At 39.4% G+C, this 22,310-nt stretch overlaps 1 pseudogene; it reads right to left on the bottom strand.

Moving 5' to 3' along the window:
- Positions 1-20,334: 20,334 nt before the first annotated feature.
- On the bottom strand, positions 20,335-20,767 carry LOC121013130 (60S ribosomal protein L26-like; annotated as a pseudogene).
- Positions 20,768-22,310: the final 1,543 nt, after the last annotated feature.

The raw sequence follows: 22,310 nt of genomic DNA, 5'->3' as shown, positions 1-22,310 counted from the left end.
TTGGGCTGTGGTTGCTGTACTTCTGGGTATAAGAAAACCAAGGGACACTTTAGTAGATTACGTGAGTGCCCAATATATCAGATTCTTATGATGATAAGGGTCAAGTAACCCTAACAATATGGTAACTCCTTTCCTTGCTGGAAGGTCTACAGCAGTCATAGCTTTAAGTTTAGTGGTTGTCTTATTGTGTTCCTTGGTGGAAGCATCCCCTCTGGGAACCAGGACATTTAGATTCACAAAGCCTAAAATTGTGAAGGGTCACAGGAAGTAATGGTGGGGCCATTCTGAGTTTTATTCATTGGTTCCAAGACCTATGTATTCTACTTAATGGGAACACAGCTATACAGTGGCTGATGGCTTAAGATCTATTCTGCATCCTAAAGGATAATGCTCTGTCCTTTGCCTTGGCTGTACATTCAAGATGCTATTGCACTGTTCTTTCAGGCTGGCAGTTTCTTGGTGGTGCACATACATGAGCTATAATAATATGCCCAATGTCATACTTCCTCTACTACAAAGAAAGTAAAGATGATGTTAGATGCAATCCCATGTCAGGTTATCATATGCTTTATGAATCTTCACATAGTGGTGATAGCTGAGGCAAAAAGGGTAGGAAAAATCCATATCTGGAATAAGTGTCTATCCCATTCAAGATAAAATGGGGGAACCTCTAATATGTCATCCATTTAGAGAATTAAAGTGAAATTCTGTGGGCAATTCCAGGTGGCCTGGATCCCTTTGGACCATTATGGCAAAGAATTAATAGAGAATTAATATAGCATTGGGGCAAGACCATGAATGTATCTATCTATCTGTTATCTATCCTGTGTGATTGCAAACTGTTTCTGATTCTCATTCTGATAGGTATAAGACAGATAGATATAGACAGAGCTGGAAACCATACATACACGAGAGTATGTGGCAATCTGTTATAGTAAATACACTGCATCTAATATGACAGATGCAAATGAGGCTACTACTTGGATAAGTTTGTAGGTACTCAATGGCATGCTGATTCACCTGTTAGGCCAGAATGGTGGATTAAATGTGGGATATAGTGAGGCCCATCACCCCTACATCCTAAATGTAAATTGTTTTTGATTTACAGTCTTGGCCGAGAGTCGAGGGTGTATTTTCAGGGACTTCTACTTGTCCTTCTTACTGCTACAACTCTTATTCTACAAATCAAGGAACTAATATGAAAGTTCTGTAAAATCCTAATGTGCCCATTCCAGTTATACATTCAGAAACTGGGGGAACGATCTCTGTATGGATCTGTGGATCAGTGAACATGTGCACGTGGCTAGGTGTCTGTTAATTACTTGACCCTCATATACTCCAACTCTAACCAGGGAGTCAGAAGGTGCCTTTGGTCTCTAGATATTAACATCAATTCAGACTCTATATCGAATAGTCCTTTAAAAAGCCATTCATTCCCCATTTCCAGTGCATGGCTACCTTAATATATTGCCATAAGACTCTTTGGGGAAAAATTAGGGGACTTACTACTGTATACACTTGCCATGATGTTTCAGGGTCCTTCCTCATGTGGACCTAGCCTTTTTTCAGTCAACAGAGATATTCTGGAGTGGGTTTGAAAACTGGCTTGGATTAGAAAAATGGGAAAGGGATCATGGCTTTCCATTGGGGCAGCTGGCCAGTCTTCTGCTCATCTATTCTTGATCTCTTTTGATTATATACATTAAGCAATATCCTTGGTAGAAGTACATCTACGTTACTTCTTTTAACATATTATTCTTTATTTTTAAAAAATATTTATTTATTTATTTATTTCAAGAGAGAGAGGCAGAGAGACAGAGAAAGAGAGAATCCCAAGCAGGCTCAATGCTCAGTGCAGAGTCTGATGAGGGGCTTGATCCCATGATGGTGAGATCATGACCTGAACCAAAATGAAGAGTCAGACACCTAACAAACTTAGCCACTCAGGCACCCAGCAACACCCTATTCTATTCAACATTTCCACAGATTTCTAGAGCTCAGCCTCCTGTTCACTCCATTCCAAACTTCCTGCCCATGATGGAAATTATGGCATGTAGATTTTGGTGGTTAAGTGCTACCACATGGCTTCTGTGATTCTGGGATCCTATCATTGTCATGGCCACTAGGTCTCCTGCTTCTGTGACAGCATTTCTTATCAACTCTGGCCTACAGAGGAGAGTCACCACTGAGCATCTCAAAAACCCTGTTATTTCCTCTCTTAAATGTATCTGTGGTACTTAGCAACAGGCTCCCAACTTTATAATTTATAGTTACTACTTCCTCACATTTCTCAAACTACAGAGATAGTGGATCTCTTTCCCTTTATGCCTCATCCAATTCACCCCAAGTGAAAGTCTTAGCAGTGTCATCTCTATGGTCACTGCCAGTTGACCAGCAAGTGAATCAACTCCAGAACCACAGTCAATAATCTACTTCTTAGGATTACTTCTAGGACCGGTTATCTCAGATTGAAATTCCAAGTAGCAGAACTAAAGATCAGGATGTTGTGCAGGTGATTTATTGAAAGAGCACTCTTTGAAGAAAAGGAGTAAGAGAAGAAGGATAGGGCAGAGGGAAGGCTAAACAATGATGAAGTGTCAGCTAGAGATGCACTGCAGCCTGATCCTGTGGGAACTCTGGTGCATTCACTGCCCCACAGAGGTAGTTCCATATTGAGACCAGGTTCCCAGCACTTAGTATCCCAGTGCTAATCACTGGCTGTGTTTGTGTTGAAATGACTCCTATTTAACTGGTGGCAATGCCCTAGAGAAGAAGGTATTTCTCCAAGAGTTGATAGCAGCCAATGCCTAGAGCAGCCGGGGGATGGAAACAGGGGTTTGATAAAAGCAATCTGGATGAGGCGGATCCTGAATCTTCTGAGTATTAGTTTCTCCATCTATAAGATAAGGATATCAATACGTAGTTTAGACTTATTTGTGAGGTATAATGAAGTTAAATGAAAGGTTGTGTGAATCTATGGAATTTGGACCAGCCAGGATGTCTGGAAAGTGGATTAACTAAGCCTGCCAGTAGCCTGTTTGCACGTAGCTTGAAAATCTTCCTGGGAGGAGATTCAAACTATGGTTGTTAGCACTCATTTACTTATTCACTCATAAATATTTAGTGCTCTTCATTCAGCAGCACACTGCTAGGCTGTGAGTGTTCTGACTGGCTTAACTGTGTGGAAGTTGGGGAGGTAACCCATTAGAAGTCCTTTCTTCTCTGTCTCAGAGCTAAGAAGTACTGGGACATGAATCAAGCATGATGAGCTTGATGAAATCTGAGAACCCAGGAAGACGGGAGCCAGTAAGGGAAAACAAAAAGTATATTTGTTGTTGACAGCAGTTTTCTTTTTATTTCCTAGCTTATTATTAATGATTGTTAAAATTCTAGTAAAGTTAACATACATTGTTATATTAATTTCAGGTACACAGTATAGTGATTCAACAATTCTATACATTACTAAGTGCTCATCACAAAAAATGTACTCTTAAATCTCCCCCACCCACTTCCCCTCTGGTAGCCACAAATTTGTTCTCTATATTTAAGAGTCTGGGTTTTTTGGGGTTTTTTTGGTCTATTTTTTTCTTCACTCATTTGTTTTGTTTCTTCCACATATGAGTGAAATCGTATGGTTGTTTTTCTCTGTTTGACTTATTCCACTTGGTATTATAGCCTTTAGATCCATCCATGTTGTTGCAAATGGCAAGATTTCATTCTTTTTATGGCTAAGTAATATTCTGTTTTTAATATATATATATTTAATTTAATTTTTAATTTTAATTTTAATTTAATATTTATTTTATTTTATTTTATTTTCTATTTTTAATTTTTTGAGGAAACTCCATACTCTTTTTCACAGTGGCTGCACCAGTTTGCACTCCCACCAATGTGCACGAGAGTTCCTTTCGCCACATCCCTGCCAACACTTGCTTCTGGTGTTTTTGATTTTAGCCATTCTGACAGGTGTGAAGTGTTATCTCATTTCTGTTTTGATTTGAATTTCCCTGATGATGGTGGTATTGAGCATCTTTTCTGAAAGTAAACTTAAAAACATTTTTTTAATGTTTATTTTTGAGAGAGAGAGAGTGAGCAGGGGAGGGTCAGAGAGAAAGGAAGACACAGAATCTGAAGCAGGCTCCAGGCTCTGAGCTGTCAGCACAGACCCAGATGCAAAGCTCGAATGCATGAACCATGAGATCATGACCAAAGTAACCGAATGAATCACCCAGGTGCCCTGAGCATCTTTTAATTTGTCAGTTGGCTATCTGTATATCTTCTTTGGAGAAATATCTGCTACGTCTTCTGCCAATTTTAATCAGATTATTTGTTTTTTGGGTATTGACTTGTATAAATTCTTTACATATTCTGGATATTAACCAGAATATTCTGGTTATTAGCCCTTATTGGATACATCATTTATAAATACCTTCTCCCATTCAGTAAGTTATCTTTTTGTTTTGTTTGCTGTTTCCTTTGCTGTGCAGAAGCTTTTTATTTTGATGTAGTCCCAGTTATTTTTGCTTTTGTTTCCCTTGCCTTAGGAGACATATCTAGAAAAATGTTGTTATGGATGATGTCAAAGAAATTACTGCCTGTGCTCCCTTCTAGGAATTTTTTTTGGTTTCAGTTCTCACATTTAGGTCTTTAATCCATTTTGAATTTATTTTTGTATATTGTGTAAGAAGTGGTCTGGTTTCATTCTTTTGCATGTGGCTGTCCAATTTTCTCAACACCATTTGTTGAAGAGACTTTTTCCCAGTGGATATTCTTTCCTGCTTTGTCAAAGATTAATTGACCATATAATTGTGGGTTTAGGAGCACCTGGATGGCTCAGTTGGTTAAGTGTTTGACTCTTGGTTTTGGCTCAGGTCATGATCTCACAGTTTCTGAGTTCTAGCCCCATGTGGGGCTTTGTGCTGGCAGCAGAGGGACACTCTCTCTCTCTCTCTCTCTCTCTCTCTCTCTCTCTGTCCCTCCCTTGCTTGCATTCTCTCTCTCTCAAGAATAAAATAAATAAACATTAAAAAAATAATTGTGGGTTTATTTCTGGATTTTCTATTCTGTTCTATTGATCTACATGTCTACTTTTGTGCCAGTACCATACTGTTTCAGTTACTACAACTTTGTTAGTATATCTTGAAAGCTGGGATTGTGATACCTTCAGTTCTGCTTTTCTTTTTCAAGATTGCTTTGGTGTTTGGGGTCTTTTATGGTTCCATACAAATTTTAGGATTATTTGACCTAGGCCCATGAGAAATGCTGGAGGTGTTTTGATAGGGACTGCATTAAATGTATAGACTGCTTTGGGGTAGGAAGGACATTTTAATGATATTCATTCTCCCAATCCATGAGCACAGAATATCTTTCCATTTGTTTTGTCATCAATAATTTCTTTCATCAGTGTTTTATAGTTTTCACAGTACAGGTATTTCACTTCCTTGGTTAAGTTTATTCTTAGGTATTTTATTATTTTTGGTGCAATTGCAAATGAGATTGTTTCTTTAATTTGTTTTCCTGCTACATCATTATTAGTGTATAGAAATCCAACAAATTTCTGTATATTGGTTTTGTATCCTGTGACTTTACTGAATTAATTTATCAGTTCTAGTAGTTTTTTGGTGGAGTCTTTAGGATTTTCTACATATAGTATCATGTCATCTGCAAATAGTGAAAGTTTTACTTCTTCCTTACCAATTTAGATGCTTTTATATCTTTATCTTGTCTGATTGCTGGACTTCCAGTACTACATTGGATAAAAGTGAAAGTGGACATCCTTGCATTGTTCCTGATCTTAGGGGGAAAGCTCACAGGGAGGAGGAGTTAAGATGGTGGAGAAGTAGGAGGACTGGAATTTCCCTTGTCCCTCAAACACAGCTGTATTGAGGTCAGAACACTTGGACACCCAGGAATTCAGTCTGTGGAGTGAAAGAAAAATCTCCACAGGTGGACGGAGACAACTTGGCAGGACAGAGGTGTATGTAGGCAAATTGGGAGAGATAAAACAGGTGGCATAGGCATGGAGGGGAGGGAAAGGGAGAGAAAGTGAGGCTGTGGAAGTGTGGTATTATGTTTGGACAAGAGAAAACCCTCTCTGGAACACAGAACAGGCAATGAGAAATACAGAGAGTGCTCATTTCTAATTTGCACACAGCCTTAGCAGTTGAAGACTGGAGTTTTCAGGGGTGTGCAACTTTCTCTGGACTGGAGCCACTCCCATTTGAACACACCTGGGGGGAGCCTGCCCCAGAGCACTGTAGTGATCTCAGGGGTGCACTGGGAGAGAGCAGCCCCCTCCCTCGAGTACTGTGGGAAGAGGACTTATTGCCCACCCCCTTCCCTCAAGGACAAAAGACCTTGCAGGCACTAGCCAGAGGCCTTTTGTCGGCTGGGCAGACAGACACTATTCCAGAACTGGGTCTGTGTGGGCAGGATCCTTTAAGAATTCAGAGTTTGAATCCCAGCTGAGTACCTGGGAGGTGCCGGAGACTATGGAGCAGGAAAAGCCAGCCTGCCTGCCCTGCTCTGTGAGGGAAGCCTAAGAGCATGGTTTGAGATGGGGGAAAGTGGGGTATTGCCATTTTTCTCCCCATCACCAACAGAGTGGAGCTTTAGGGAACAGGACAGCTGTCCCTAGTGGAGGCGGGACCCACTTATATCAAACCTTGACCTTCCATGCCTGGTAACTGTTTATCTAATGGAGCAGGACTGACACTGAGACAACCAGATGTCCTCTCCTCCAGACCAGCATAGCCACCGGTCCCAGGCACCAATAGACAACTGTCCTGTGGTTTTGTATGTTAGTCTGGTTTTTTTAAAAAAAATTTATTATTATTTTCTTCTCTTTTCTTTACTTCCCTTCTCTTTTCCCTTCTTGTTCCTTCTACCCTCCTCCCCCCCCCCCCCCCCTTGGGAATCGGGCTTATAGTTCCGGATTTGATTTTTGGTCAATTTTTATTATATATATTTTTTCTATTTTTCTGTTCTGGTTGTTTGTTTAATCAGGCATTTTTGCTCTATTCTTTAAAAAAATATTTTTTTAGTGTTTATTCATTTTTGAGAGACACAGAGAGACAGAGTGTGAATGGAGGAGGGGCAGAGAGAGAAGGAGGCATAGAATCTGAAGCAGGATCCAGTCTCTGAGCTGTCAGCACAGAGCCCAATGTAGGGCTTGAACTCACAAACTATGAGATCATGACCTGAGCCAAAGTTGGACACTTAACCGACTGACCACCTAGGCACTCCTACTTTATTCTTTTTATACCTTTTCTGTACCTCCTTCTTTATTTTCCTCTCTCTCTGGATTAAGTCTTATAGTTTCTTTAATTCTCTGCCTGGTCTTTTTGTTTTTTGTTTTTTCATCTTTCATTTTTTTCTCTTTGTATGGGATCAGGTGCTCCCATTTCCTTTTTCCCAGGGTTACTTCAACAAACAAATCAAAGCACACCTGATGGAAGGTCCATACAATCCACCACTACAAGCAGTGGGATAGAGCAGCCAAATATGCAATAACAGGGTGTATGCAACACACTCCAAAAACACTTCCTGAAATGCCAGGCCCTGGACAATGTATGACCCCTTTTTAACACAGGAGTGTTTGCAGTTGCAGTGCACATAACAAGCTATTAAAATGCATCGAAGACAGGGGCGCCTGGGTGGCGCAGTCGGTTAAGCGTCCGACTTCAGCCAGGTCACGATCTCGCGGTCTGTGAGTTCGAGCCCCGCGTCAGGCTCTGGGCTGATGGCTCGGAGCCTGGAGCCTGTTTCCGATTCTGTGTCTCCCTCTCTCTCTGCCCCTCCCCCCGTTCATGCTCTGTCTCTCTCTGTCCCAAAAATAAATAAAAAATGTTGAAAAAAAAATTTAAAATGCATCGAAGACAGAAACCTAGCCAAAATGACAAAACAGAAGAATTCTCCTCAAAAGAAATTTCAGGAAGAAATAACAGCCAAAGAATTGCCCAAAACAGATATAAACAATACATCTGAACAAGAAGTTAGAATAACAGTCATAGGACTAATAGCTGGGCTTGAAAAAAGCATAGAAGACAGCAGAGAATCTATTGCCACAGACAGAGATCAAAGACCTAAGAAATAGTCGCAATGAATTAAGAAATGTTGTAAATGAAATACAAAATAAACTAGATGCAATGACAGCAAGGATGGAAGAAGCAGAGGAGAGAATTGGTGAATATGAAGATAAAATTAAGGAAAATGATGAAAAGAGGGAAAGGAAATTACTAGACCACATAGGGAGAATTAGAGACCTAAATTATTCAATGAAATGAAATAATATCTGTATCATAGGAGTTCCAGAAGAAGAGAGAGAGAAAGGGGCAGAAGATTTATTTGAACAAATTATATTTGAGAACTTCCCTAATCTGGGGAAGGATACAGGCATCCAAGTCCAAGAGAGTCCAAGAGGCACAGAGAGCTCCCTTCAAAATCAACAAAAACAGGTCAACACCATGGCATATACTGAAATTGGCAAGATACAAAGATAAAGAGAGAATGCTGAAAGCAGCTAGGGACAATCCAATAAGGGTAGACACAAAAGGGTAGGAGCAGACCTGTCCACTGAAACTTGGCTGGCCAGGAGGGAGTGGCAGGAAATGTTCAATGTGCTGAATAGGAAAAATATGCAGACAATAATCCTTTATCCAGCAAGGCTATCATTCAGAATAGAAGGAGAGATAAAGGCTTTTCCAGACCTAAAAAACCTAAAGGAGTTCATGACCAGTAAACAAAGCCTGCAGGAATCTTAAGGAGACTCTTAGTGGAAAATAGCAAAGACTACAAAAGGACCAGAGACATCACTACAAGCATCAAACCTACAGATAACACAATGACACTAAATCCATATCTTTCAATAATCGGTCTGAATGTAAATGGACTAAATGCCCCAATCAAAAGACATAGGGTATCAGAAAGGATTAAAAAAACAAAATCCATCTATATGTTGCCTATGAGATATTCAATTTAGACCCGAGGACACCTGCATATTGAAAGTGAGGGGTTAGAGAAGCATCTATCATGCTACTGGATGGCAAAAGAAAGCCAGAGTAGCCATACTTAGACAAACTAGATTTTTTTTTATTTTTTTTAATGTTTATTTATTTTTTTGAGGCAGAGAGAGACAGAGCATGAACGGGGGAGGGTCAGAGAGAGAGGGAGGCACAGAATCCGAAGCAGGCTCCACACTCTGAGCTGTCAGCACAGAGCCCAATGTGGGGCTCGAACTCACAGACCGCGAGATCACGACCTGAGCCAGAGTCGGATGCTCAACTGACTGAGCCACCCAGGTGCCCCAAAACAAACTAGATTTTAATACAAAGACTGTAACAAGAGATGAAGAAGGGCATTATATCATAATTAAGGAGTCTATCAATCAAGAAGAGCTAACAAATGTAAATGTTTATGCCCAACATGAGAGCACCCAAATATATAAATCAATTAATCACAAATATAAATAAATGTATAGATAACAATACTGTGATTATAGGGGACTTTAGTATTCTACTTACAACAATGGAAAGATCATCTAGGCAGAAAATCAATAAGGAAACAACAGCTCTGAATGATACATTGGACCAGATGGACTTAACAGATATATTCAGAACTTTTCCCAAAGCAGCAGAATACACATTCTTCTCAAGTGCAAATGGAACATTCTCCAAAATAGATCACACACTGTATCACAAAACAGCCCTCGACAAATATAAGAGGATTGAGATCATACCATGCATATTTTCAGATCACCACACTATGAAAGTTGAAATCAACCACAAGAAAAAATTTGGAAAGCTCCCAAATACATGGAGGTTAAAGAACATCCTACTAAAGAATGAATGGATCAACCAGGGAATTAAAGAAGAAATAAAAATATATGGAAGCAAATGAAAATGAGAACATGACAGTCCAAACCCTTTGGGATGCAGCAAAAGAAGTCCTAAGAGGAAAATACATTGCATTTCAGGCCTTACGCAAGAAACAATAGAGGTCTTAAATACATAACGTGACCTCACATCTAAAGGAACTAGAAAGGCAGCAGTAAAAAAGCCCAACGCCAGCAGAAGAAGAGAAATAATAAAGATTAGAGCAGAAATAAACAATACATAAAAAAAAAAAAACCAAACAGTAGAACAGATCAATGAAACTAAGAGCTGGTTTTTTGAAAAATAAACAAAATTAATAAGCTCCTAGACAGACTTCTCCAAAAGAAAAGAGAGGATTTAGACAGATAAAATCATGAATGAAGAGGAGAGATCACAACCAACACCACAGAAATACAAACAATTATTAGAGAATACTATGAAAAATTATATGGCAAATAACTGGACAACCTGGAAGAAATCAACAAATTCCTAGACACCCACACATTGCCAAAACTCAAAAAGGAAGAAATAGAAAATTTGAGCAGATCCATAACCAGCAAACAAATTGAATTGGTTATCAAAAATCTCCCAACAAATACGAGTCCTGGGCCAGGTGGATTTCTTGGGGAATTCTACCAGACATTTAAAGCAGAAGTAATACCCATTCTTCTCAAGCTGTTCGAAAAATAGAAATGGAAGGAAGGCTTCCAGACTCATTTTATGAAGCCATCATTACCTTGATTCCCAAACCAGATAAATCCCCACTAAAAAGGAGAATTACAGGTCAATAACCCTGATGAACATGGATGCAAAAATTCTCAATAAGATACTAGCAAATCGAATTCAACAGCATATTAAAAGAATTATTCACCATGATCAGGTGGGATTCATTCCTGGGATGCAGGGCTGGTTCAATATTTGCAAATCAATCAATGTGATACATCACATTAATGGAAGAAAGGATAAGAACCATATGATCCTGTCAATAGATGCAGAAAAAGCATTTGACAAAATACAGCATGCTTTCTTAATTAAAACTCTCAACAAAGTCAGGATAGAAGGAACATATCTTAACACTGTAAAAGCCATATATGAAAGGCCCACAGCTAATATCATCCTCAATGGGGAAAAACTAACAGCTTTACCCCGAAATCAGGAACAAGACAGGGGTGTCCACTTTCACCACTGTTGTTTAACATAGTGTTGGAAGTCCTAGCCTCAGCAGTCAGAACAACAAAATGAAATAAAAGGCATCCAAATTGGCAAAGAAGAAGTCAAAATTTCACTCTTCACAGATGACATGATACTCTACATGGAAAACCCAAAAAGACTCCACAAAAAAACTGCTAGAACCAATATATGGATTCAGCAAATTTGCAGAATATAAAATCAATGTACAGAAATCAGTTGCATTTCTATACACCAATAATGAAACAACAGAAAGAGATATAAAGGAATGAATCCTTTTACAATTTACAATTACACCAAGATTGATTAAATACCTAGGAATTAACCTAACCAAAGAGGTAAAAGATCGATACACTGAAAACTACACAAAGCTTATGAAAGAAATTGAAGAAGACACAAAGAAATGGAAAAACATTCCATGCTCATGGATTAGAAGAACAAATATTGTTAAAATGTCAATAGTACCCAAAGCAATCTACTCATTCAATGCAATCCCAATCAAAATAGCACCAGCATTCTTCTTAGAGCTAGAAAAAACAACCCTAAAATTTGTATTTTAGGCCACAAAAGACCCCAAATAGCCAAAGTAATGTTGAAAAAGAAAACCAAGGCTGGAGGCATCAAAATCCAGGACTTTAGTCTGTATCACAAAGCTGTAATCATCAAGACAGTATAGTATTGCCACCAAAACAGACACATAGACCAATAGAATAGAATAGGTAACCCAGAAATGGACCCCCAAATATATGGCCAACTAATCTTCATCAAAGCAGGAAAGAGTATTCAGTGGAAAAAAGACAGTCTCTTTAGCAAATGGTGCTGGGAAAACTGGATGGCAACATGCAGAAGAATGAAACTGGACCACTTTCTTACACCATACATAACAATAAATTCAAAATGAATGAAGGGGCTTAAATGTGAGACAGGAAACCATGCAAATCCTACAGGAGAAAACAGGCAACAACCTCTTTGACCTCAGCCGCAGCAACTTCTTACTTGACATGTCTCTGAAGGCAAGAGAAATAAAAGCACAAATGAATTATTGGGACCTCATCAAGATAAAAACTTCTGCACAGCAAGGAAAATAATCAACAAAACTAAAAGGCAACAGACAGAATGGGAGAAGATATTTGCAAATAACATACAGGATAAAGAGTTAATATCTAAAATCTATAAAGAACTTACCAAACTCAACACCTGAAAAACAAACAATCTAGTGAAGAAATGAGCAGAAAACATGAATAGACACTTTTCCAAAAAAGATATCCTGATGGCTAACAGACATATGAAAAAATGCTCAACATCACTTGTCATCAGGGAAATACAAATCAAAACCACAATGAGATACCATCTCACTCCTGTCAGAGTGGCTAAAATTAACAACTCAGGAAACAACAGATGTTGGCAAGGATGTGGATAAAGGGGAACCCTCTTGCACTGTTGGTAGGAATGCAAACTGGTGCTGCCACTCTGGAAAACAGTGTGGAGGTTACTCAAAAAATTAAAAATAGAACTACCCTATGACCCAGCAATTGCACTGCTAGAAGTTTACCCAAAGGATACAGGAGTGCTGATTTGTAGGGGCACATGTACCCCAATGTTTCTAGCAGTGCTATTAACAATAACCAAATTATGGAAAGAGCCCAAATGTCCATCAACTGATGAATGGATAAAGAAGATGTGGTTTATATATAATAGAATACTACTCAGCAATGAAAAAGAATGAAATCTTGCCATTTGCAGCAACGTGGATGGAACTGGAGGGTATTATGTTAAGTGAAATAAATAGGTCAGAGAAAGACAGATATCATATGATTTCACTCAAATGTGGAATTTGAGAAACGTAACAGAAAACCATAGGGGAAGGGAAGAAAAAAATAAGATACAAACAGAGAGGGAGGCAAACCATAACAGACCTTAAATACAGAGAACAAACTGAGGGTTGATGGGGGTGGTTGGTTGGGGGGGGGGGGGGGGAAAAATGGGTGATGGGCACTGAGAAGGGCACTTGTTGGGATGAGCACTGGTTGTTGTTATGTAAGTGATGAATCACGGGAATTTACTCCCGAAGCCAAGACTACACTGTATATTAACTTGATAATAAAAAAATATATGACAAGAAAAAAAAAGCTCACAGTTTTTCTTTATTGACTTATGAGTGGGTTGTTCATATAAGTCCTTAATTATGTGAGGTATGTTCCCTCTAAGCCTACTTTGTTGAGATTTTTTAAAATCATGAATGGATATTTTACTTTGTCATATGCTTTTTCTGCATCTATTGTAATGATCATATACTTTTTATCTTTTCTCTTGCTGATGTGATGTATCATGTTAATTGATTTGTGAATATTGAACCACTCTTGCATCTCAGGAATAATCCCACTTGATTATTGTGGGTGAATGTGAGTTCACAATTATTGTGAGTGAATGATTTTTTTTTTAGTGTATTGTTGGATTTGGTTTGCTAATATTTTGTTGAGGATATTTGCATCTATGTTCATCAGAGATATTTACTTGTAGTTCTCTTCTCTCTCTCTCTCTTTTTGTAGTATCTTTAGCTGGTTTTGGTATAGGGTAATTCTGCCTTCATAGAATGAATTTGGAAGCTTTCCTTCCTCTTCTATATTTTGAATAGTTTGAGAAGAGGTTTAGCTCTTCTTTAAATGTTTGGTAGAATTCATCTGTGACGCCACCTGGTCCTGGACTTTTGCTCGTTGGGAGTTTTTTGATTATTGATTCTATTTTATTGCTGGTAATTGGTCTGTTCAAATTTTTCTATTTCTTCCTGATTCTATTTTGGGAGGTTTTGTGTTTCTAGTAATTTATCCCTTCCTCCCAGGTTGTCCACGTTGTTGGTATATACTTTTTCATAATATTCTCTTATAATCCTTTGTATTTCTATGGTGTGGTTGTAATGTCTCCTCTTTCATTTCTGATATTGGTAATTTGAGTCCTCTCTCTACAAAAAAAAAGGGTATTTTGCTAAAAACTCTTAGCATGTTGGAAATGAGGAACACAGCTTAGACTCATCTAAGTAAGTCTTGCACATGAATGAGGGTGTGGAGTGGGACAATCCCTTCGCGCTTCACAGCAGGACATCAACTGCTTTGTCATCTTGAGGGCATCTCCACTGTGGTGGAGACAGCTATGCTGGGAAGACCTGTCAGTAGATAGCGCTGGGATTCTGCAGGATGGTGGCAACAAGTAACAGTTGCAGACATTCATCAGTACATGTGTAAACCCTCTGGGAACTCTCAAAAGTCGTCTGGAACTGCCTACCCAGTGTAAGGCTGATAGAGCCTAGGGAAGCTTGGTTATAGCTCTAGCATATCTACAACACTCAGCAGAGTGCAAACACTTAGCAGATCCTCAACCCATTTCTCCACTCATCCTTCCCCAATTCAGTGCCTTGACCCTGCTGCCCTTCTGTCACCAAGGAGGCCACCCTGAATACACATTTTAATTACTGTCAGTTTGAGGAACTGTTGCTTCCTGACACACCCTCCCATATTCTTGCATTTAATGACAGTAACTGTGACAATCTGTTACTTTTTATTAAATTCCAAAAGGGCAGCTAATTTTTTCAAAGTGGGCAGAGGAATCAATAACCTAGAAAATCTAGTTTTCAAAAGTAACTTTTGCAAAAAGATAGCTTTGTTGTTCTTGTTGTTGTGCTTTGTGTTGAACCTGAATGATTCCACGAGTCACTGCCGGAACGATTTGTCTTTTCTTTAAAAAAAATTTTTTTTGGGGCGCCTGGGTGGTGCAGTCGGTTAAGCGTCCGACTTCAGCCAGGTCACGATCTTGCGGTCTGTGAGTTCGAGCCTCTCGTCGGGCTCTGGGCTGATGGCTCGGAGCCTGGAGCCTGTTTCCGATTCTGTGTCTCCCTCTCTCTCTGCCCCTCCCCCGTTCACGCTCTGTCTCTCTCTGTCCCAAAAATAAATAAACGTTGAAAAAAAAATTAAAAAAAAATTTTTTTTTAATGTTTATTTTAGTTTTGAGAGAGACAGACAGACAGACAGAGCATGAGCGGGGGAGGGGCAGAGAGACAGGGAGACAGAATCAGAAGCAGGCTCCTGGCTCCAACCAGTCAGCACAGAGCCTGACGCAGGGCTCGAACTCACGAACTGTGAGATTATAACCTGAGCCGAAGTCGGGCACTCAACCAACTGAGCCACCCAGGCGCCCCCCTTTTGTCTTTTCTTTTGTTTTCCTTGCTCTAGAAAGTTAATTGACTTTCTTTGTATTAAAAAACAACTCAAACTCGGATATAGAATTAGAACTAAAAATATTAACCTAATAGTTTATTTTCATTCCATCCATATACTTTCCTAAGCCTTCTTCCAGTTTAGGATTCAGCTGGAGTGATGTGTGATTCTGAGCTCTGATTGGTGCCCCAACGCTTCCCGTACAAGTAGGGTTAGTACAAAACATGAAATAGTTTGAATCAGATCAGACACAAGAAATATGGACACAAAAAAGAGGTCAGAGAGGGCACAGAAGAAGGATAGGAAGAGGACAAACAACATAAAATTACAAAAAGGTTAATATGAAATCGATTTTTCAGGAATCGGTGTCCTTATAAGGCTAATGTGGGGTTTATTTTCAAATAACTTATTAATTTTAATTGGGAATTTATTATTTATTTCAAATTCTATAGCTGTATCTTCCTGTATGAATCAAATACACAGAGAACTAATTGAGAAATTGACAGAAATTGGCCAACATGGACAAAAGATTGATATGAAATAGGTCTTGTGGTCATATTTAACACAGACAATTCAATGTTGTAATTATTTTCACTTCTATCTTCTGTCACGAGAAAATTAGCAGCAATCAAACTATAATTTTCTTTTTATTATTATTTCTGAACAGGCCTGAGAGTTAAAAGAGAAAGTAAGGTAACATAAGTGACAAACTAAATGACCTAGCAAGTGTTTGACTGAGATAAGTTATAACACTCTGCTAAAAATTGAAAAACTGTCACTTCCTTGTTAGAGCTGAAAATAGTTCTTACAAGTTGTTCTTCCTGATGCAAAACCATATTAAGCTTTGTGTATTAATACAAATCACTCAAAACAATTCCAAGTAAGTACATATAGATTTAGAGAGAATTATGTAATGAATAATACTAGATTGTTAATAAAGCATTTACTCCAGTTTAAATGAGTATTTTATCCAAAGAGCACTGACTTGAGGTTTGTCTCTTTCCTTCTATAAATTTAGTGTTTACATACCAATTCCACTTAATAAATATGTGTTGTGCAGTTGTTAGGTAAAAATTCAGAGACTAGGTGCTCCCAGGACTACCAAAGTGAATCATATGTAGTGAAGGCTATATAATTTACAGTAAAATCATAGTTATGAATATGAAAATTTATAATTTACTATAATGAAAGGCAGCATAAATACAGTGGCTATTCCTAGAATGAGCAGGCTATTTTTAATTGAAATGTTGAAAAATGAGTTTATAAAAGTAATATTATTTTGGGATAGAATTGGAAGTCTGTGCAGTGTTTCAAAAGCTCGTGTTGGGCTTTTAGGGAGCTCATTCTAGTAGAGGGTCTGTCAGGATCAAAGTTATGGAGAACTGAAGGCTCATGGTATATTCAGGGAATGGCCAGTTGAGAGGATAAAGAAGGAAAAAGAGGTGTCCTTACACAGCTAGATTGCTGGGTAAGCAGACTCTGTAAGGCTGATGCCTGAGCTTGAAGTCCAGAGCACAGGCAGATGTGAAAGAAAGACAGATGTAAAGTGGGGAAGAGCAAAAACAAGGTGGGGCTCACAAGGACAGACTGAAACCCTTGTCAATTCTCCTTGCCCCAATCTTGATGCTATGAGTGTCCTGCAGAATCTGAGTCCCCTCACGATGGAGTTAATCACACACCCCTGGTCTGGGAGTCAGAAAAGGTGAAGGAGGATCCCGGGGCAGGTGGAAACAGTTGGAAGCCTGGCTGCTGCCTCACACCAATAAGGTCATCCAGCAGGTAAACAACGGTGTGCATGAGCTACAAAGATTCCCTCCAAATCTCATGCAAGACTCTCTCCTGTGCCCCTCCCTATGCAGAAACTCACGGGCAGGGGAATTCTGGGAAGTATAATTTAGCCTGGCCACCACACATGATGTTTTGGTTTATTTTAGAAACATTTTAATAAAGGGAACACAGTGATAAAGATATCTGGAAAACATTTTGGTAGATGAAGATCTAGCTTATTGTGAGATCCATACTCCAGAAGTTTTATAAACTTTGCTTAATGGAGAATATATCTGGCTTGGCCCCAGCAGGAAACAAGTCCTTTTGAGGTGAGATTTTGATGAAAATCTGTTAAATTTATCTAAGTGAAGAGAACCAGGAAGGAAAACTGGGGCATCTAGAACAGGACTGGCAGGAAGCCTTTCCTTCCCCACAGCTCTGGCAGGCTGAGCTCCACGGGAACTGTGATGGTCAGCAGCAGCTACAGCCAGAGCCTCAGCGTCGCCCAGAGAAGCAGAGAAGAAATTCCCTGGCCCAGTCTCATCCTGCCTTTGGGTTTCCTGCCAAAGCCTCCTGGGACGGAAAGCAGCAGATACAATGGCTCAAAGTGGATGTGGGAGGCACAGAGAGCAGCTAGCTCAGTGAACGGTATCTAATTCAGCCAAACTTCCTAACATTTACCAAAGAGCCTGAAATAGTCATGATGATAAATAATAATCTGGTGTAAGGTTTACATTTTCTGTGAAACTTGTTCTTTTCCACTGGTGTTGAAATATATTCATCATCATCTTGACAAATGCCATTAATTTTCATTTTTCTTCAAATGGAACATTGCCCTATAAATTATTTTCACAGCAAAGAGTGACTCAACTCTCAATAAAAGTGATTTATGGAAATCTGCCATGTTCTCACTCTGCTACTCATAAATTTTCTGCATGTAGTCAAACTTCTTTAAGTGTTCTGAGTCACAATAACTCATGGTCAGGCACTGAAATGCAATTCAACTATTCGAAAGGTGAACACATATAATGGGTTGATATGTCATTCAAGTAATAATATAAGAAAGCGAGCGGCTCAACAAAGTCAAAGCACACATGCACTTAGTTCAAAAAGTTGGTGGATTTAGACTCATAAAGTCTGTGCCATAACAAATACTCCTCAAGTGTATGCTCATTTTCAGTATACACTTTCCTCCTCTCTATTTTCAAGTGCTTCCATGTACGTCATCTTATTTATCCCCGAATAGAGGAATTATCCCCATAAGGCAGATGACAAAACTGAAACCCAGGAAGTTTAAATGACTTGCTCACTCTATTCAGCTGGGAAAGCTAACAACCCATGAATTGAAAGCAGATACTGTGCTTTCAAACACTCCAACTTTAATAAAATACTTTACAATATATTAAAAGGCCATTTATCTGCTTGCTGACTCTGTAACCTATACTTTCTGTGACCTGTCGTCCTAAAAATCAGTCTTTTGATTTCACTCCTGGGAGGGCCCTGCCTTGTCAGGAGGAAGTGTTAGTACAGTCATATAGAAAAGCTTTTAACATTTTAAACCTCTTTGCACACTTATCAGGTCCACAGCAATTAAAAATGAACAAACAGTCAGACAAAACCAACTCAAGTGGTAGTAGTGACCTTTGAAAGCTACTCTTTAGGTCAAGAGACCATCAACTGATGGCTATAAGGACAGAAGTCATCAAAGGTACCTGAAACACAGATAACCAGCTCAAAGTCAGCTCAGAAAAGGAACCTGCCAGAAGCTTGTGTTTGTCTATTTAATCTTCTTCAACAAACACTGGAGAACACAAGGTTGTGTGAAAGGTTTCTCAGACATATATTTTTAGGAAAGTCTACTCTTACCTGCCATTTTCCTTTCATTCACAATGATAATATTATTTACTGAGTTCTTACTACATGCTAAGCACTCTTAGCTCTTTATGTAGTAAACTCACTCATCCCCATATAGGCCCTATGACATAGGTGCCCTTTTTATCTTGACTTTCAGGTAACCAAGCAAGCAGAGGAAGGTGAAGTAACTTGGCCCAGGTCACCCAGCTCAGCAAAGCTCTGAGCCCAGACAATCTCTCTCTCTCTTTTTTCTTTTTTAATTTTTTTTTCAACATTTTTATTTATTTTCGGGACAGAGAGAGACAGAGCATGAACGGGGGAGGAGCAGAGAGAGAGGGAGACACAGAATCAGAAACAGGCTCCAGGCTCTGAGCCATCAGCCCAGAGCCTGATGCGGGGCTCGAACTCACGGACCTCGAGATCGTGACCTGGCTGAAGTCGGACGCTTAACCGACTGTGCCACGCAGGCGCCCCTCTCTCTCTTTTTTCTTAATGTTTATTCGTTTACTTCTGAGAGAGAGAGTGTGGGAGTGGTTGAGAGAGAGGGAGGGAGACTCCCAAGCAGACTCTGCACTGTCAGCACAGACCCCAATGCGGGGCTTGAACCCACAAACCATGACCTGAGCCAAAGTCAGACGTTTAACCGACTGAGCCACCCAGTCACCTCTACTCTTTTTTTTTTTTTTTAATGTTTATTTATTTATTTTGAGAGAGAGAGAGAGAGAAGAGAGAGTGGGGCAGGGGCAAAGAGAGAGAATCCCAAGCGGGCTCTGTGCTGTCAGTGCAAAGCCTGAGGTGGGGCTCAAACTCATGAGCTGTGAGTTCATGACCTGAGCAGAAATCAAGAGTCAGAGGCTTAACTGACTGAGCCACTCAGGCGCCCCTGGATGGTCTGACTCTTAACCTCTATGTCTTATTGTACTCCAGTTCAGGCCTTCATCAGTTCCCTTAGATGCATTCCTGTTCACCTGAAATCTTCCAGAGCACAAGCACCTGTACCAGTAGAGTGTCCAGTACTGTGAATGCTCAGCCGAGTTCATTGTATGATTGATAGAATGAATGAAGGAGGGACAGATGAATGAAAGAATGAGTATAGAAATGTGTTCTGAGAGGTCAGAAAAAGAAGAGATTCTTTTAGAGTAGGTGGGGTAGGAAGAAAAGGTTACATCAAAGAGCCTTGAATAATGGTAGGATTTCAAAAGGCAGAGATAAAGAAAAGGGAATTTCAGGTGGAAAAATTATATAAAGCTGGAGACAGTGGAAAGCCTGGAGATACAGTCAGAGAACAGCAAGTTGAACAAATTGGCAGTGGCTTATTCTTGGGCTACATGAATGAAGGTAATGCAGGGAGAGGTCTGATCAGGTTAACTTGAAGTTAGTTTGCTAAATGTTTTATTTTTTTTCATTTTAATAGTTTTTGTTTAAAGCTGTGTATTAGTGTATTCCTACATCTTCTCAATTGTTTCTTCCTTATATTTGCCCTTTTATTTTACTACTTGGTGAGATTTGGTTTTACGCTCAAGGATCTTTTTGTGGTCTTTGTCCACTTTTAGTCTAGTGATAACCACCTTGCTGGGGTGAATGCCCACATGGACAGTTGTGCCACTTGCCTTCTGTCGCTGTACTTATTCAGTGTAGATGGCATATTTTTTCCCATACACCTGGACTACTTTGCCAATTTGCTGACCTTTGTAGTGTCCTTGCACAAGCTGTACTTCATCATCCTTCCAGATGGTCACGGGTCAAATGTTGTACTTCTGTCTCAGCTTTTTGGAAAGAGAGGAAGATACAATCTCTCTGCAAATGTGGGAAAGGTGCATTGAAATGCCTTCTATGGTTCTTGCTCCGCTCAGAAGTCACAGAGGGATTGGACTTCATCTTGGCCACTGGCACTTCAGCGATGGCCGCAAAAAGAAAGACGTACTGAATGTTTTATAGCAGGCTGAAGGAATCACTGCTTAAAGAACTGGATGCCTCCGGAGGAGTATAAATGTAGATGTAAAGGATGACAATCTTGGGACTATGCTTTTGGGAAACTGAATGGGCAGTAATATGTCAGAAATTCAGGGCAGGGGTTGCTGACCTATAATGAATGAATACATGAATGAGTCTTAGGACGTCTGTGAATCCCTGAAAGGCACACAAAATTTTGTCTGTATTTGTTTATGTACATATTTCTACTGAGACTGTCTACAACCTCTCAATGATTCTCAAAAATTGTGACCACCCCCCTGCCCCAAACAGGACAGCCACAAGGCAAACATCCAAATAGACACCATAATTCCATACATCTAAATATCTTAATATTATAAATGAAGTTAAACTGTTGAATAAAATATGTTCTTCAACCTCACAATATGTAGTACAGTAATGATATTCAAATTTTACTTTGAATTTACTTTTATAAAAATGTAAATTAATGTAAATACTAAAACCTCAAAATATTAAATATGTTAAAAACTATATATAAAAACTATCTATTAAAAACTAAAAAGCAATTAAAATAATGATGAGATACTACTACGTACCTATGCTAATAGGTATCCAAAACACCAACAACACTAAATGCTGGTGAGGATATGGAGAAACAGAAGATCTCATTCACTGCCGGTGGGAATGCAAAATGATGCAGCCACTTTGGAATACAGTTTGACAGTTTCTTACAAAACTAAACATGCCAGGGGCGCCTGGGTGGCGCAGTCGGTTGAGCGTCCGACTTCAGCCAGGTCACAATCTCACGCTCCGTGAGTTCGAGCCCCGCGTCGGGCTCTGGGCTGATGGCTCAGAGCCTGGAGCCTGTTTCCGATTCTGTGTCTCCCTCTCTCTCTGCTCCTCCCCCGTTCATGCTCTGTGTCTCTCTGTCCCCAAAAAAAATAAATAAAAGTTAAAAAAAAAATTCAAAACTAAACATGCTGTTATCATAGAGTCTGGCAATCCCACCCTTTGGTTGGTGAGTGGATAAACAAATTGAGCATAGCCAGACAACGGTATATTATTCAACAACAAAAAAGAAATGAGCTATAACCTACAAAAAGACACACTGGAAACTTGAATGCATATTACTTAGTGAAAGAAGCCATTCTTTATTTATTTATTTATTTATTTATTTATTTATATATGAAATTTATTGTCAAATTGGTTTCCATACAAACACCCAGTGCTCATCCCAAAAGGTGCCCTCCTCAATACCCATCACCCACCCTCTCCTCCCTCCCACCCCCCATCAACCCTCAGTTTGCTCTCAGTTCTCAACAGTCTCTTATGCTTTGGCTCTCTCCCACTCTAACTTTTTTTTTTTTTTTCCTTCCCCTCCCCCATGGGTTCCTGTTAAGTTTCTCAGGATCCACATAAGAGTGAAACCATATGGTATCTGTCTTTCTCTGTATGGCTTATTTCACTTAGCATCACACTCTCCAGTTCC

Source organism: Herpailurus yagouaroundi, unplaced genomic scaffold, assembly GCF_014898765.1.
Source record: "Herpailurus yagouaroundi ecotype Mexico unplaced genomic scaffold, PumYag 198, whole genome shotgun sequence".
Taxonomy (NCBI): Eukaryota; Metazoa; Chordata; class Mammalia; order Carnivora; family Felidae; genus Herpailurus; species Herpailurus yagouaroundi.
The sequence above is the reverse complement of the archived record's forward strand: the minus strand, read 5'-3'. Positions and strand labels throughout refer to the sequence as shown.